This window comes from Bos indicus x Bos taurus, chromosome 13, assembly GCF_003369695.1.
Source record: "Bos indicus x Bos taurus breed Angus x Brahman F1 hybrid chromosome 13, Bos_hybrid_MaternalHap_v2.0, whole genome shotgun sequence".
NCBI classification, from domain to species: domain Eukaryota; kingdom Metazoa; phylum Chordata; class Mammalia; order Artiodactyla; family Bovidae; genus Bos; species Bos indicus x Bos taurus.
In genome coordinates, this window is record NC_040088.1 from 76914637 (window position 1) to 76929508 (window position 14872).

Genomic DNA, 14872 nt, shown 5'->3' on the forward strand with positions numbered 1-14872 from the left:
GGTGTTATTAACAAGCCCGTTTCCCAACCACCACCTTTGCCTATGTAGCACGTGGAAAGACTGTTTTCCAAACTGTGGCTGTCGTCACTTTTCATCCAGAATATCCTGTCTGTCAACTGTTCCTTAGACGTGAGCAAGGAGTAGGTGGCCATTTACGGTGGCAACCTGCCAGCTTTCTCATCCGGCCCCTCCTACCGTGCCACGGCTCCCAGCCCACTTCTGAGCCACTGTGCTTGAACTGGTGATTCCTGCGTTAGAAGGAGCATCGACCCTTCCACCTAAAGGATCCCACCTCTCAGCTCTCCACCACAAGGTTCCTAGAATACCTGCTCTCTGCTTAGTCCACTTGTGACCGGTCTAGTAGGGGTTGTGGACCTACAGAGCCTCCCGAGTACCTTTGTTTTCCTGTGAATCAGAGGAAAGCCTAGAAGCCAGATGTGGTGTCTGAAATGGGTCTAGAATACACTGCCACTCTGAATATTGGCCACTGCTGCTGGGCCAAGAGAACACTCATGCTGATGAAGTCCGGTAAAACAGCAGAAACGATTTTTATCTGCCCACCTTCCCAGGCCTTAATTTCAAGCAAACTCCTGACCCCTTGGAAGGTTAAAGCATTAATAGATAATTAGAATCCCATGCAAACAAAAACCTTAAGTGAGGCATGGATACATAACTATGATGAGCTTTCCTGTCACAAATAATCTCAATAAGAGGAGAATTTTTAAGTGGATCAAATGACCTGTACATAACCTCTGACCACATGCACAGTAGAGTTATGTTTCACACTTTTTCTTTTAAACATCTTATTTTGATAAAATTTTAGACATACTGAAAAGCTGTAAGAACTATACCAAGAATCCTTAAATACTTTTCACTCAGATTCCCTAAATGTTATCATTTTAGTATGCTTCTTTAAACACCATTCTCTCTCTTTTTATATATTATATATATAAAATGTAATTTTTTCTGAACTACTTCATACATTACAATCATGATGCCTTTTCTACCCTTAAACATTTCACTATTTCCTAAAAACAGGGGAATTTGCTTATATAATCCCAGTACCATTATTATTAATACACTATTATCTACTGTACAGAGCAAATTCACATTTGATTCTGTCTTTAAAAACCCACTTCTAAATACAAAGGTAGAAGAAAGAAGGGGAATCAGCTTCTAATGAGGGTCCACTTATGTACTGTGGTGATTTAATTTAATCATTACACCTTCACACACTCTATAAAATAGGCACCCTGGTCCTTATCTTATCAATGAAGAAATAGACACAGAAGTGATGCCACTTACCCAAAGGAGATAGAGCTAACACGGGCAGGCTATCTCCTTAGCAATGTGATAACCTGCCCTACTGAAACATTTCAAGCTTTAAATTAATTAATTGTCATACAACTTTTTGAAGTTATGAACTTGTTTTACAGGTAAGGACACCAAAACCAGGGTTTAGTTCACTTGCCCGAGGGCAGTGGTTAGTAAGTCTAGAGCCAAGGTTCAGATTCAGTGTGTGTGACTCTTGAGAGATGTTGCTTTCCCTTCAGAAGACTCTTTCAAATCTGTTTCCTGAACTACAGTTCTTAAGATCCCAAACAAAGTTCTTTGTTCTTGGCAGCTTTGAGACTGATTATTGTTTGACATTATCAGTGGTTAAACGATATACACAAGTACCAATGTCAATCAAAGTTAACCCGTATCCTTAGTATATTTGGATTTAACAGGATTGTTAGTCTAAATGAAGTAAAGGAGACTATAGCTTGATATACCCTGATGTGCAGCGAATTCAGAAATCTGGACAATTGCTCTTAAATCTAGGGGATTCATCTTCCCAAGTACTTATCTATATCAGCTAACTTTTTAATTGAAAAAAAATTTGGCCATGCCACATGGCATGTGGGATCTCAGTTCTCTGACCAGGGATGGAAGCCACCTCCCTGGCGTTGGAAGCATGGAATCTTAGCCACTAAATTGCCAGCGAAGTCCCAGCACACTTTTTGTAGGGAGGCAGATGGCAGCCCAGAGGACTTACAGAGCACGTGGATTCAGATAATATGCTATTACTACACATCCACTTTTTGAAATCTTTTTAATTAAAAAAATTTTATTTTTTTATTAGACTACAATTGCTTTACAATGTTGTGTTAGTTTCTGCGGTGCAATGAAGTGGATCAGCTATATGCACACACATACACTCTCCCTCTTGAACCTTCCTTCTGCCCCCGCCACTCCACCCCTCTAGGTCATCACAGCGTTGAGCTCCCTGCGCTTTATAGTAGCTTCCCACCAGCTGTCTATTTCACATACAGCAGTCTATATATGCCAGTACTCTCCCAATTGGTCCCACCCTTCCTTTCCCCATCTGTGTCCACATGTCTGTTTTTGACATCTGTGTCTATTCCTGCCTTGCAAATAGGTTCATCTGTACGGTTTTCTAGATTCCACATATATGCATTCATATATGATATTTATTTTTCTCTTTCCAACTTACTTCGCTCTGTATGACACACTCTAGGTCCATCCACGTCACTACAAATGATCCAGTTTGTTCCTTTTGGTGGCTGAGCAATATTCCATCATATTCATGTGCTACATCTTTTTGTCTATTCATATGTTGTTGGACATTTAGGTTGCTTCCATGTCCTGGCTATTGTAACCAGTGCTGCTGTGAATATTGGGGTACATGACAACACATCCCCTTTTAACCATCCAGTACACAGGGAAAGAAAGACCAAGAAGCTACATCTCTTTGCTGACCAAAAGTAGAGAAGAGGGGAGAAATTGATGGAAGAAATTTTCACATATTGATGTATGGGGAAATCATCCTGGCCTACACATGATTTAAAAAACTTTATGCGAACTAGTTGAAGTAATTGTGAATAGAGACACAAATGTCAAGTCCTTATGCTAAGTTGCCAAAATAGCTCAGTTAGGAGAGTGTTAGGCTGAAGATCTAAAGGTCCTTGGTTCAATCCCGGGTTTCAGCAAGTTGCACTTTGGGGGCTCCCCTGGTGATTCAGATGGTAAAGAATCTGGCTGCAATGCAGTTTGCATTGCAAACTGGGTTTGATCCCTGGGTTGGGAAGATTCCCTGGAGAAGGGCATGGCAACCTATTCCAATATTCTTTCCTGGAGAATCTCCACGGACAGAAGCGCCTGGAGGGCTACAGTCCATGGGGTCGCAGAGTCGGACACGACTGAGGAAGTAAGCACAGCACACATGCTAACTAGAGTAACTTGTCTGTGGCCTGTCAAATGGTTCTAATTTAACCATTAAAGAAAAGAATGCATTTAAAAACCAAAATAGAGTAACTGTGTTTCAGGCATCCGAAATGGAGCAAGGTGGCCGTTGTGGATGCAGTTTCAGACATGTTCCTGTATCACTGAGAACCTGACTTTTCTGAACTCTAAAAAACTCAAGGACAGCACCTGCCATTCTCAAAACAATACCTGTTAGCAGTTGCCAGCTGCCACCTTAAGGTCTCAAGGTTTCTTGTAACTGTGCAACCATTTCTGCTGCTGCTGCTGCTAAGTCGCTTCAGTTGTGTCCGACTCTGTGCGACCCCATAGACTGCAGCCTACCAGGCTCCTGCGTCCACGGGATTTTCCAGGCAAGAGTACTGGAGTGGGTCGCCATTGCCTTCTCCGTCTCAGGCCCTGGTCCATTCAAATGAAGGACTAGTATTTGAATCCCAGCAACCTCATCCCAGAGACTTTCTTCTCAATCGTTCTGCTGAGCAACTACATTATAACTCTGCATGACTAATTAATATTATGTTAAACAGATCTACCAAGTATATCTAATCAATTTCCTATGGCTGGAAATTCACTTATTTCATTTTTTCTATTATTAAATATAATTCAATGATTATTCTCAATCATACCTCATTGAACACCTTCAAATTTTTCAAAGCAAACTGTCTCAAAATGGAACTGCTGAGTTAAATAGCTTATTGTTGATACATTTTCAAATTGTCCTGCAATTTATTCTATCAACAATATAGTATATAAGGGTACCCTTTTCTTTACTCTTTTGAAACTATGGGATCTTATTTTTTGTCTTTTGCCAATGAAGTAAAAGATGGTAACTCTGCATCTTCATCACTTTTTCTTTAAGTGCAGAGTATTTTTCACAGGCTCATTGACCATTTATATTTATTTTTCTTAATTGTCCAGTTATGTACTGAATCTACTTTTAAAAATTAAATTTTCATTTAAACTAGCCATACATAGAGAAAAGGAAACAAATTGTCCATATGGAGCTCTATGAAATTTCATAAACAGAACTCACATAACTGCATCAAGATAAACAAACAAGCAAACAATATGAACAGCTTCCAGGAAGTCCCTTTGCGCCCTCCTTGATCACCATCCTCCTCCCCGAAGGGTAACATATGCATTCTAAACAGGGATATTGCTCCCAAACGGTTGAAAATTGGTTTTTGGAGGGAGCGTACCTTACTCTACTTTTAGGTAAAGCAGAGATATCTGTGTACCATGTAGACAAATACTTAGTGTCTCTGGGCTGTTAAAGTATCATAGAGGAGGTGATAATGAAAAAGTGGGATGAGGAACATCACACTGTCCTAATTCTGAAGTTTGGTCTGCTTTGAAATTTGTCAAAATCTTGGCCCACTTCTTAAACTGGGATGTTCTCTTTCTTTTGATTTGTAAGAGTCTTTACACATCCCTGGACTTCCCTGGTGGCTCAGACTGTAAAGAAACTGCCTGCAATGCGGGAGGAGCTAGACGCAGGTTTGACCCCTGGGTCAGGAAGATCCCCTGGAGAAGGGCATGGCAACCCACTCCAGTATTCTGGAGAATTCCACAGACAGAGTAGCCTGCGGGGCTACAGTCCATGGGGTTGCAAAGAGTCAGAGACGACTGAGTGACTATCACTTTCACTTTACACATTAAGAATATGAATGTCTTGTTACATATAGGTGAATAATTCTAATTTTGTTCTTTGACTCTTAGTTGACATTGTTTGTTCTTTTTTTTTGGTACAGAAGTTTAAATGTTTCATTTTGTTGTATCTTTTGCCTTATGTTTCTGGGAAAGCTATTTCTGATTCCCTGAAGCACAGGCACACAGTGGACCATTGTCTGAATCAGGTTTGTGAAATCCAAAGGATAGCTGTGGCTAGTGGTGGCTTGGGAGCAACTTGTCTCTCCGAACAAGAAGAGTCCCTGTGTTCTATGGACCTGAGCAGCTTGTGTTGCATGGAGATCATTTAGAATGGATCCCTGCCACATAAGCGGATTCTGCCAGGTGAGCTGAGTACAACTGGAAAGACCGGAGGTCATTATGGGTTGCAGGGCTGAGGGTTGATAAGTGACAAGCTAGTGAAGTGGCGGCTGGAGTCTGAATGCTTGTGTTCCCCTAAAATCCATACGGTGAAAACCTAATGTCCTGAGTGTTGGATGTGGAGGTGAGGTTTGGTGGGGTTTCGAGGATGGAGCCCTCATAAATAGAATTTGTGCCCTTACAAAAGAGGCCCCCAAAAGCCAGCCTCACCCCTTCCACCACATGAGGAAACACACAAGGAGGTGTCGGCAGCTCAGAAGAGGGCCCCACCCGCCACGCTGGCTCCCTGATCTCAGACTTTCAGCTTCCAGAACTGCAAGGAGCACACTCATTGTTTATGAGTTACTCCGTGCGTGGTATTTTGTTACATCAGCCCATGGACTAAGACACAAGCATTGCTCACATCAAGGGCGCTGCAGTCTGACATTTCCAGCAGGGTCCTTACCAAGGGACACAAAACGAGTGCCTTTTGTACTTGAATTGTCTGAGTAGTTTTATTCTGTTCAGTTGTTCATCCTTTCATCCATTTAGTCATTCACTCAGTCTCAGTTTTATTTATACAGTTATTTCTGGTGACTTTTTGTTTTTACCTACAATTGTAAACACATTAGCAGTTTAGCGAAGTGCAGCTTACTAAGATACTATGTGTGAGGCAGGAATCTGGATGATTTCTTTATATGATCAGCCAGTTATCACAAAATTAATTATGACATAATTGATCCTTTTCCAGCTGGTTTGAAATACTGTTCTTTTTCTTATACAAATGGGTGGACCGAACTGTGCCTGTCTCTAGAGCTTCAGTTTAGACCCACACTGCCCACTCTTTTTATTTATGTCATGGGATTGTGTTTAATTTACCCTTTCAATTAGGGAAGAGAGGATCAAATTTTAAGAATGAGATGTTCCCTTCTAAGATACTCATATCTTTCTGTTTGTTTCAAGTATTCTTTTAGGTCTTTTATAAAAATCTTATAGTTTTCTTCAAATAAGTTCTAAACATTTTCAAAATAAGCTTATCCCTAGGTCTGTGCTATTTTTCCTCATGTTTATTAATAATATTATTTTCCCCAGTATGTCCTCTTATTGATTGTGGATCATGGACTTACTGAATTTTTAAAATTGTCTTTTTTGAATTTAGGTCTTTATTGAATTCTTCATTAAATATTTGTTGTTTCTAATAAATGTTTGTTAGTTTACTATGTAAAATGGTGGAAAGTAGACTCGGACCCTGTCCCTCCTGCTCCACCATCCTTCATCTCTATAATAGTCTCGAGAACAGCCCCTTCAGAGGGTCGCTTTAGTCCTCAAAAATCAAGGCTTAAAAACTAGAGAAAGAAGCGACCAGATCATCTGTTCACCTCTTCTTTAATTGCACATATATTTCTTATTTTGTCACATGGTACTTATTCAGTGGCTATTTATTAACATAAAGAATAAAAAATTAATGAATAATTATGCTACCTAGTACTTCCAAAGGTTACTAAAATGGTGGTAAAAACACATCTTCATCTTTTCTCTGACTTCAAAGTGAAAGCTTCTAGTAACCAGAAGTTTCATCACAAAGTGTAGTCTTATTGTTTGAAGTAGATATTTTTTTATTCCATTCAAGAATCTCTTCTCTTTATCCTATTAAAAGTTTTATAAGGAATGGATACTAAATTTTATAACTGCTTTAGTGACATCTATCAAAATATTCATGTGTTTTCTTCTTGGGTCTTTCAAGGTTACAAAGTGTCTTACTGAGTTAACTATCCTTACAGTCCTGAATAGAACTACTTGCTCATGGTATTCTGTTATTTGACTGTGCTCTTGAATATGCAATGCCAATTTCTTATATATTTTTTTCTCAAATAATATTGCCTTATAATTTTCCTTTTATGAAATGTTTGCCAAATTTTGGGATCAGGGTTATGCTGGCTTAGTGGTGGGTGACTCTGAGTGGTCATCAGAATCACCTCTAGTGACTTATATAGTCATTATAAAATATAGGTGCCTCAGCACAACAGAAATTACTCTTCTCTAATTTATCTTTCTGTTTTAATCTTTAACAATTCGGTACTTTTGCTTTCCTCTTATCCCTTGTTCCTTTGATTGGTTAGTTTACTAGCTTCAGTTTTACTACTTTAGTAATGTAAGAATACATATTTTCCTCTGAGTACACAACTAGTTGGATCCTATGATGTTTTCATAATTGTTAGTTTCTAAATATGATTTCATTGTGACTTCATTTCCATGTTGATCCAAGAGTTACTTAGGACAGGGCTTTAAAACTTCCAAGTGATTTTTAAAAAGGTTTCATTTCTAATTTTGGTATTAATTTTTAGTTTTATTTCACTGTGGCCCAAGAATGTGACCTATGTAGATTTCATTTTTTGGAATTTAATGAGGTTTGCTTTGTGCATAAAATATAGTAAATTTGTATGAAAATTAAGTTAGTATTTAAAAAGATTACATCTACTGGTAATAGTTTTTTTGGTTTTTTTTTTCAGGAAACATGAATTTTATTTTTATGGTATGTAACATCATTTAAAAAAAGCCTTTAACAACTTTTCCTATTTCCTTTTTTCAAAACAGTTTTCCTAAAAATTTATGTTTTGTTCTCTTTTTTTATTAAGTTTATTTTTTAATTGGAGGAAAACTACTTTACAATGTTGTGTTGGTCGTTTTAAGTTCAGCATTAAATACATAATTATTAAACTAAACTCAATAACTATACCATCAATGTCTTCTTTGTCTTTATTTTTTTTTGCCTTCATTTTTCAAAGAGTGGAAGTTACTTTAGTCTCCTATCACTATTTCATTTTTTATTTTTGTTGCTTTTGTTTTTAATCAGGCACATTAAGTTGACCCACATGATTTTTGAAACCTCCTAGGATAATTCATTATCCTACTAATTTTCAGTTTCTATAGAAAAATTAGGAATCATCTATGCCTCTGCTGTGTTACTTAATGCACACTCTCTGGGCACTGCACTGATCTTCATTATGAAGAAGGCTCTCTACATAATTTTTATAAGATGAATCTCTTCTTATGTTTAATAATTCATGCATTAATCTTAACTTTCCTTAACTGCTTTCCTTTCTGTTTGCATTTGTACCACACCTTCGGTCATTTATTTATTTATTTTTCAGGTTTCAGTTTATTCTTTTCTTGAAGCTTAATTCCTGTGACGTAAGAACAAGCAATTCTGCACATACCTTGCCTTAGGGTGACTGCATCAGTGTCTGCCATTGTTAAATCAATATATTCAAACAAACATCTTCCACATACAGAAATATCTTGCATAATAAAGATAATACTGATGGGTTTTTTCCATTTCATTTTTACTTATTTATTTTTTTAGGCCATGCTGTGAAGCTTGTAGGATCTTATTTCCCTGACCAGTTATCGAACCTGGGCCCATCAATGAAGGCATCGAATCCTAACCACTAGGCCTCCAAGGACTTCCTGAAGATATTACTGATTGTTTGATGCTACTACTCAGACATTATGAACAGTTTTTACACAATTCTCAATCCTAGTGCTAAAAATCTAAATAACTGTGTAGTTTTTGAATCCATTTCTAAATAAATTTCAGTAGTTATTCCAGCTACTTTTCAGCAAAGACAGTTAATCTATAGACTTTCCAGCTAAAAATTTGAAGGCAAGCCACTTTAAAAAGAGTATCAGTCTCAACACTTAATAGACTGTTCATTCCAGACATCCCTAATTCAGAGTAATGTCACACACCTAAAGTCAAAAATGTCTAATCTTTCACAACAGATTAAAAATATTATTGAAAAAAAAGGCTAGTCTGTAGTGACCAAAAACATTGCATAAGGCACACAGTTGCAAGGAGACAGCCCAGATCAGGGAGCATTCTAACAAAAACCAGCACTGGCATAGAAGATACGAATTGAAAACGGGTCAGAGATTTTAAACGCTTGAATGACGATTCAAAGTTGCCATTTCACCCTGTCTCATGTTTAGGACATTTTAAACATCACAGTCATCCACTCCCCTCAGCCTGTGAAATGTTAAATCCACCACGAGAGGGTCCAAACCTCCCTGAGCTCCAAGTTCTGCTCTCTTTTAGTTGTTCAGAAAAATAAGCAGCAGCACAGCACTTCACATCTTAAAATACCACTTGCAATTCTGTACGTATCTGTCTGGAAATGTGTCATTTCCGGCTCTATTTTGGGCCTGGTTTTAAAATTTTAGGTGCAGATTTGGCAAACACCCTACTCTTGGGCACTTTTTAGTGCTCCTTCCACTGTCCCAACCTCTCTCCTGGGCACGGAGGGTGTTTTTTTAGTGTTGTTTGTACCAGGGAGGTGGAATCAGGTGTCTGGTTGGGACCCATCTTCCCATTTTTTCACCTTTTAGAATAACTTTCATTTAGTTGTATTTTGATTACAGCCCATAATTGAATTTAGTTTTTGGCTCAGTCTTTTGCTTTCAGTAAGCAAATGTGTTCTAAATGTATATTTTTGGTCAACATAATATTTATGATGTTTTATCCTTTTACTACATTTTAAACATTTCTTCTTGATTTCTTTTTTGTTGAATTTTTCTATTTTGTAATATGATTTCTGTGTTCTTTCCCCCTTTGAATGTTGGAAACTGTTTTTAAAAGTTCTAGGAAGTATTTTAAGTGATTGCTGTTGTTCAATCACTAAGTTGTGTCCGACTCTTTGCGACCCCATGGACTGTGGCACGCCAGGCTTCCCCGTCCTTCACTATCTCCCAGAGTTTGCTCAAGTTCATGTTCATTGAGTTGGTGATGCTGTCTAACCATCTCATCCTCTGCCGTCCTCTTCTCTTTTTGTCTTCAATCTAAATGTCCCTAAACTTTTATTTCGAGTTCCTCAAGAAGCTATTTCAGTTAGTAAAAATTAAGTCTCTATATTTCCAAAGTATTGTTAGTCTATCGGCCCTGCTAACATTTTCTATGTAGTACACATTTTTCAAAAGTAACTTGTATTTCTTAAAATAAATAGCATTCAAAACTATATTACCAATTCCTACCTGCTATGTTCAGGTTACTATTAATCTTGCAAAACAATTTCAAATGTACCCTGTTTAGTCATATAGTTTTTGACTGCTTACATTCTTGTTTTCAGTTCTTCTATTTGCTAAAATTACTGCGGGTGGCTTTTGTTTTGCTCTCTCTCTGTTTACTTGGAAGTTGTTAAAATTTTCTTCTGAGAGCTTGAGCTGGAGAGCTCGAGGAAGCAAGTGAACATTAAAAGCTCAGCAATTCAGAAGGATGAGCAGGTGGGGAAAGCATGTCGGCTGTAGGCAGTGCAGACACGGTTCCTCATCTCTGTCTGGTTTCTCTGAGTTTGTTGAATCTGCAGAATCAGGGACCCTTATTCTGGATCTGTCTTCACTGGAAGCCTGTGCCAGGCTGTCTCCTTAAGGTTCTGGTGGCTGTGACTGTCTCTGACTCCGTGTCTCTTTTGACAAGGTGTCCTTCCAGGCTTGTGGGAGACTCAGCTCTTCTGAAGGAGAACTTTTCTTCCTCTCCCTGCTTATTTCTCCAGCCCTCATGCCTCAAAATAAAGATACAGTGTTGGGACTTCCCTGGTGGTCCGATGGTTAAAAATCTATCTTGCAGTTCAAGGGTTATTGGTTTGATCCCTGGTTGGGGAACTAAGATCCCACATACCAAGGAACAACTCAGCCCATGACCCTCAACTACTGAGCCCGCACACCACAACAAGGGTCTGTATGTCACAACAAAAGATCCCATGCAACATGACGAAGATCCTGCATGCTGCAGCTAAGACCTGATGTAGCCAAGTAAATAAATATTAAAAAAAAAAAAAGATACCATGTCTTTCCCAAGAAATCTGGAAAACCACTTATAGACTCTGGAGTTCTAGTTAAGTACTGAGTATGTGGATAAAAATATGTTCAATTTGAATGGCAGTTTATTGCACAGTTCAGTTCAGTCACTCAGTTGTGTCTGACTTTTTGTGATCCCACAGACTGCAGCACACCAGGCCTCCCTGTCCATCACCAACTCCTGGAGCTTTCTCAAACTCATGTCCATCGAGTTGGTGATGCCATCCAACCATCTCATCCTCTGTCATCATCTTATCCTCTCACCTTCAATCTTTCCCAGCATCAGAGTCTTTTCCAATGAGTCAGTTCTTCACATCAGGTGGTCAAAGTATTGAAGTTTCAGCTTCAGCATCAGTCCTTCTAACGAATATTCAGGACTGATTTCCTTTAGGATGGACTGGTTGGATCTCCTTGCAGTCCAAGGGACTCTCAAGAGTCTTCTCCAACACCACAGTTCAAAAGCATCAGTTCTTCGGTGCTCAGTTTTCTTTATAGTCCAACTATCACATCCATACATAACCAAAGCTTTGACTAGATGGACCTTTGTTAGCAAAGTAATGTCTCTGTTTTTTAATATACTGTCTAGGTTGGTCATAGCTTTTCTTCCAAGGAGCAAGCATCTTTTAATTTCATGGCTGCAGTCAACATCTTCAGTGATTTTGGAGTCAAAGAAAATAAAGTCTCTCACTGTTTCCACTGTTTCTCCATTTATTTGCCATGACTTTATGGAACCAGATGCCATAATCTTAGTTTTCTGAATGTTGAGTTTTTAAGCCAACTTTTTCACTTTCCTCTTTCACTTTCATCAAGAAGCTCTTTAGTTCTTTGCTTTCTGCCATAAGGGTGGTGTCATCTGCGTCTCTGAGGTTATTGATATTTTCCCTGGCAATCTTGATTCCATCTTGTGCTTCATCCAGTCTGGCATTACGCATGATGCACTCTGCATATAAGTTAAATAAGCAGGGTGCCAATATACAGCCTTGACGTACTCCTTTTCCTATTTGGAACCAGTCTGTTATTCCATGTTCCGTTCTAACTGTTGCTTCTTAACCTGCATACAGATTTCTCAGGAGGCAGGTCAGGTGGTCTGCTATCCCCATCTCTAAGAATTTTCCACAGTTTATTGTGATCCACACAAAGACTTTGGTGTAGTCAATAAAGCAGAAGCAGATGTTTTTCTGGAACTCTCTTCCTTTTTTGATGATCCAATGGACATTGGCAATTTGATCTCTGGTTCCTCTGCCTTTTCTAAATCCAGCTTGAACATCTGGAAATTCATGGTACACTTACTGTTGAAGCCTAGCTTGGAGAATTATGAGCATTACTTTGCTAGCCTGTGAGATGAGTGCAATTGTGCAATAATCTGAACATTCTTTGGCAGTGCCTTTCTTTGGGATTGTAGTGAAAACAGACCTTTTCCAGTCCTGTGGCCACTGCTAAGTTTTCCAAATTTGCTGGCATAGTGAGTGCAGCACTTTCACAGAATCATCTTTTAGGATTTAAAACAGCTCAATTGGAATTCCATCACCTCCACTAGCTTTGTTCATAGTGATGCTTCCTAAGGCCCACTTGACTTTGCATTCCAGGATGTCTGGCTCTAGGTGAGTGATCACACCATTTGTGGTTGTCTGGGTTGTGAAGATCTTTTTTGTATAGTTCTTCTGTGTATTCTTGCCAGCTCTTCTTAATATCTTCTGCTTCTGTTAGGAACATACCATTTCTGTCCTTTATTGAGCCCATCTTTGCCTGAAATATTCCCTTAGTATCTCTAATTTTCTTGAAGATATCTCTAGTCTTTCCCATTTTATTGTTTTCCTCTATTTCTTTGCACTGATTGCTGAGGAAGGCTTTCTTATCTCTCCTTGCTATTCTTTGGAACTCTGCATTCAAATGGGTATATCTTTCCCTTTCTCCTTTGCCTTTTCCCATCTTTTCTTTTCTCAGGTATTTGTAAGCCCTCCTCAGATAGCCATTTTGCCTTTTTGCATTTCTTTTTCTTGGGGATGGTCTTGATCCCTGTCTCCTGTATAATGTCATGAACCTCCGTCCATAGTTCATCAGGCACTCTATCAGATATAGCCCCTTAAATTTGTTTCTCACTTCCACTGTATAATCATAAGGAATTTGATTTAGATCATACCTGAATGGTCTAGTGGTTTTCCCTACTTTCTTCAATTTGAGTCTGAATTTGGCAATAAGGAGTTTATGATCTGAGCCACAGTTAGCTCCTGGTGTTGTTTTTGCTAACTGTGTAGAGCTTCTCCATCTTTGGCTTTGAAGAATATAATCAATCTGATTTTGGTATTGACCATCTGTTGATGTCCATGTGTAGAGTCTTCTCTTGTGTTGTTGGAACAGGGTGTTTTCTATGACCAGTGCATTCTCTTGGGAAAACTCTATTAGCCTTTGCCCTGCTTTGTTTTGTACTCCAATGCCAAATTTGCCTGTTACTCCAGGTATCTCTTGACGTCCTACTTTTGCGTTCCAGTCCTCTATGATGAAAAGGACATCTTTTTTTTTTGCTATTAGTTCTAGAAGGTCTTATAGGTCATCATAGAACCGTTCAACTTCAGCTTCTTCAGCATTACTGGTTGGGGCATAGACTTGGATTACTGTGATATTGATTTATTGCACCGGTCTTTTTAATTGCTGGCTTTTAAAGCCCTTCTGCCAACTGGTTCTCTAGGAGTGGCATGTTTCATGAATGGTGAATCCACTTTTGGTAGATTTGCATCTGATTCTTAGGCCTGAGGCTGATCTGGTGAGCCCTGTGTTTATTATCCCAGATGGAAAACTGTTTAGTAGAAAAGCTGAGTGAGACTAGGAGTTACCACAGCTGCCACTGTGGGCACATCACTGAGTTATGTGGTCCTCAGTTTCCTCCTCTGGAAGATGCGAATAACACCACTTGTACTGCCTCTACAGCACAGGTTTTGGAGAGGCATAAATGAGATCATATAGGAGAAGACACTGGGCCAGGAACAGTGAAGCCAAGCTACAGGAACAAGCTGCTCCCTCATTCTCCCAGAAGTGTGGGGAGCAGAAGTTTCCTTCTCAGATTTTACTCTTTTAAGAGAAAATTGTTTCAGCTAAAAAAGAAATAAAAAGATTGTTGGCTCTACCTTTCCCATTCATTCATCATTCATCCATCCATTCATTCAACACAACAGTCAAGGAGACCCATTCCTCCCTTCACAGGAGGAGCAGAAATAGGCAATAGTCAAGTACAAAAGTGGTGGGTATCAGCAAAAGAAGTAGGAGAAAGAGCTAAATCCAAATGAGGAGTTGTTGTTTAATGGGTATGACACTTCTGAGATGCAGGATGAGTAAGTTCTAGAAATCTTCCCTACCACACAATGCCTAGAACAATCCTGTACTGTGCTCTAGAAACACTTGTTAAAAGAGTAGACCTCAAAATATAAAATTGCTAGGTGTACACCTGAAACTAACATAATGTTATAAGTCAACTGTACTTCAATAAGTAAAAATAAAATTTTATTTAGGGGAAAAATAGAAAAAAAAAGAGTTAATCTCATGCTAAGTGTTCCTACCACAAAAAGGAGGGTGATATGACACTTTCTTAGGTAATAGATATATTTATTACCTTGATTGTGGTGACAGTTTCACAGGAATATGCATATGTCCAAACTCATTAAATTATACATATTAAATAAGTACAATGTTTTCCTTTTAATAGTAATCATACCTCAATGAGAAATGAAGTTGCTCA

The 14872-nt window shown here is 38.7% G+C and overlaps 1 protein-coding gene across 1 annotated transcript in view; it reads right to left on the reverse strand.

Annotated features, from left to right (window-relative positions):
• SPTLC3 (serine palmitoyltransferase long chain base subunit 3) overlaps positions 1–14872 on the reverse strand; it is a 149967-nt gene that overhangs the window by 80473 nt on the left and 54622 nt on the right. The gene's annotated exons all lie outside the window — the stretch shown is intronic.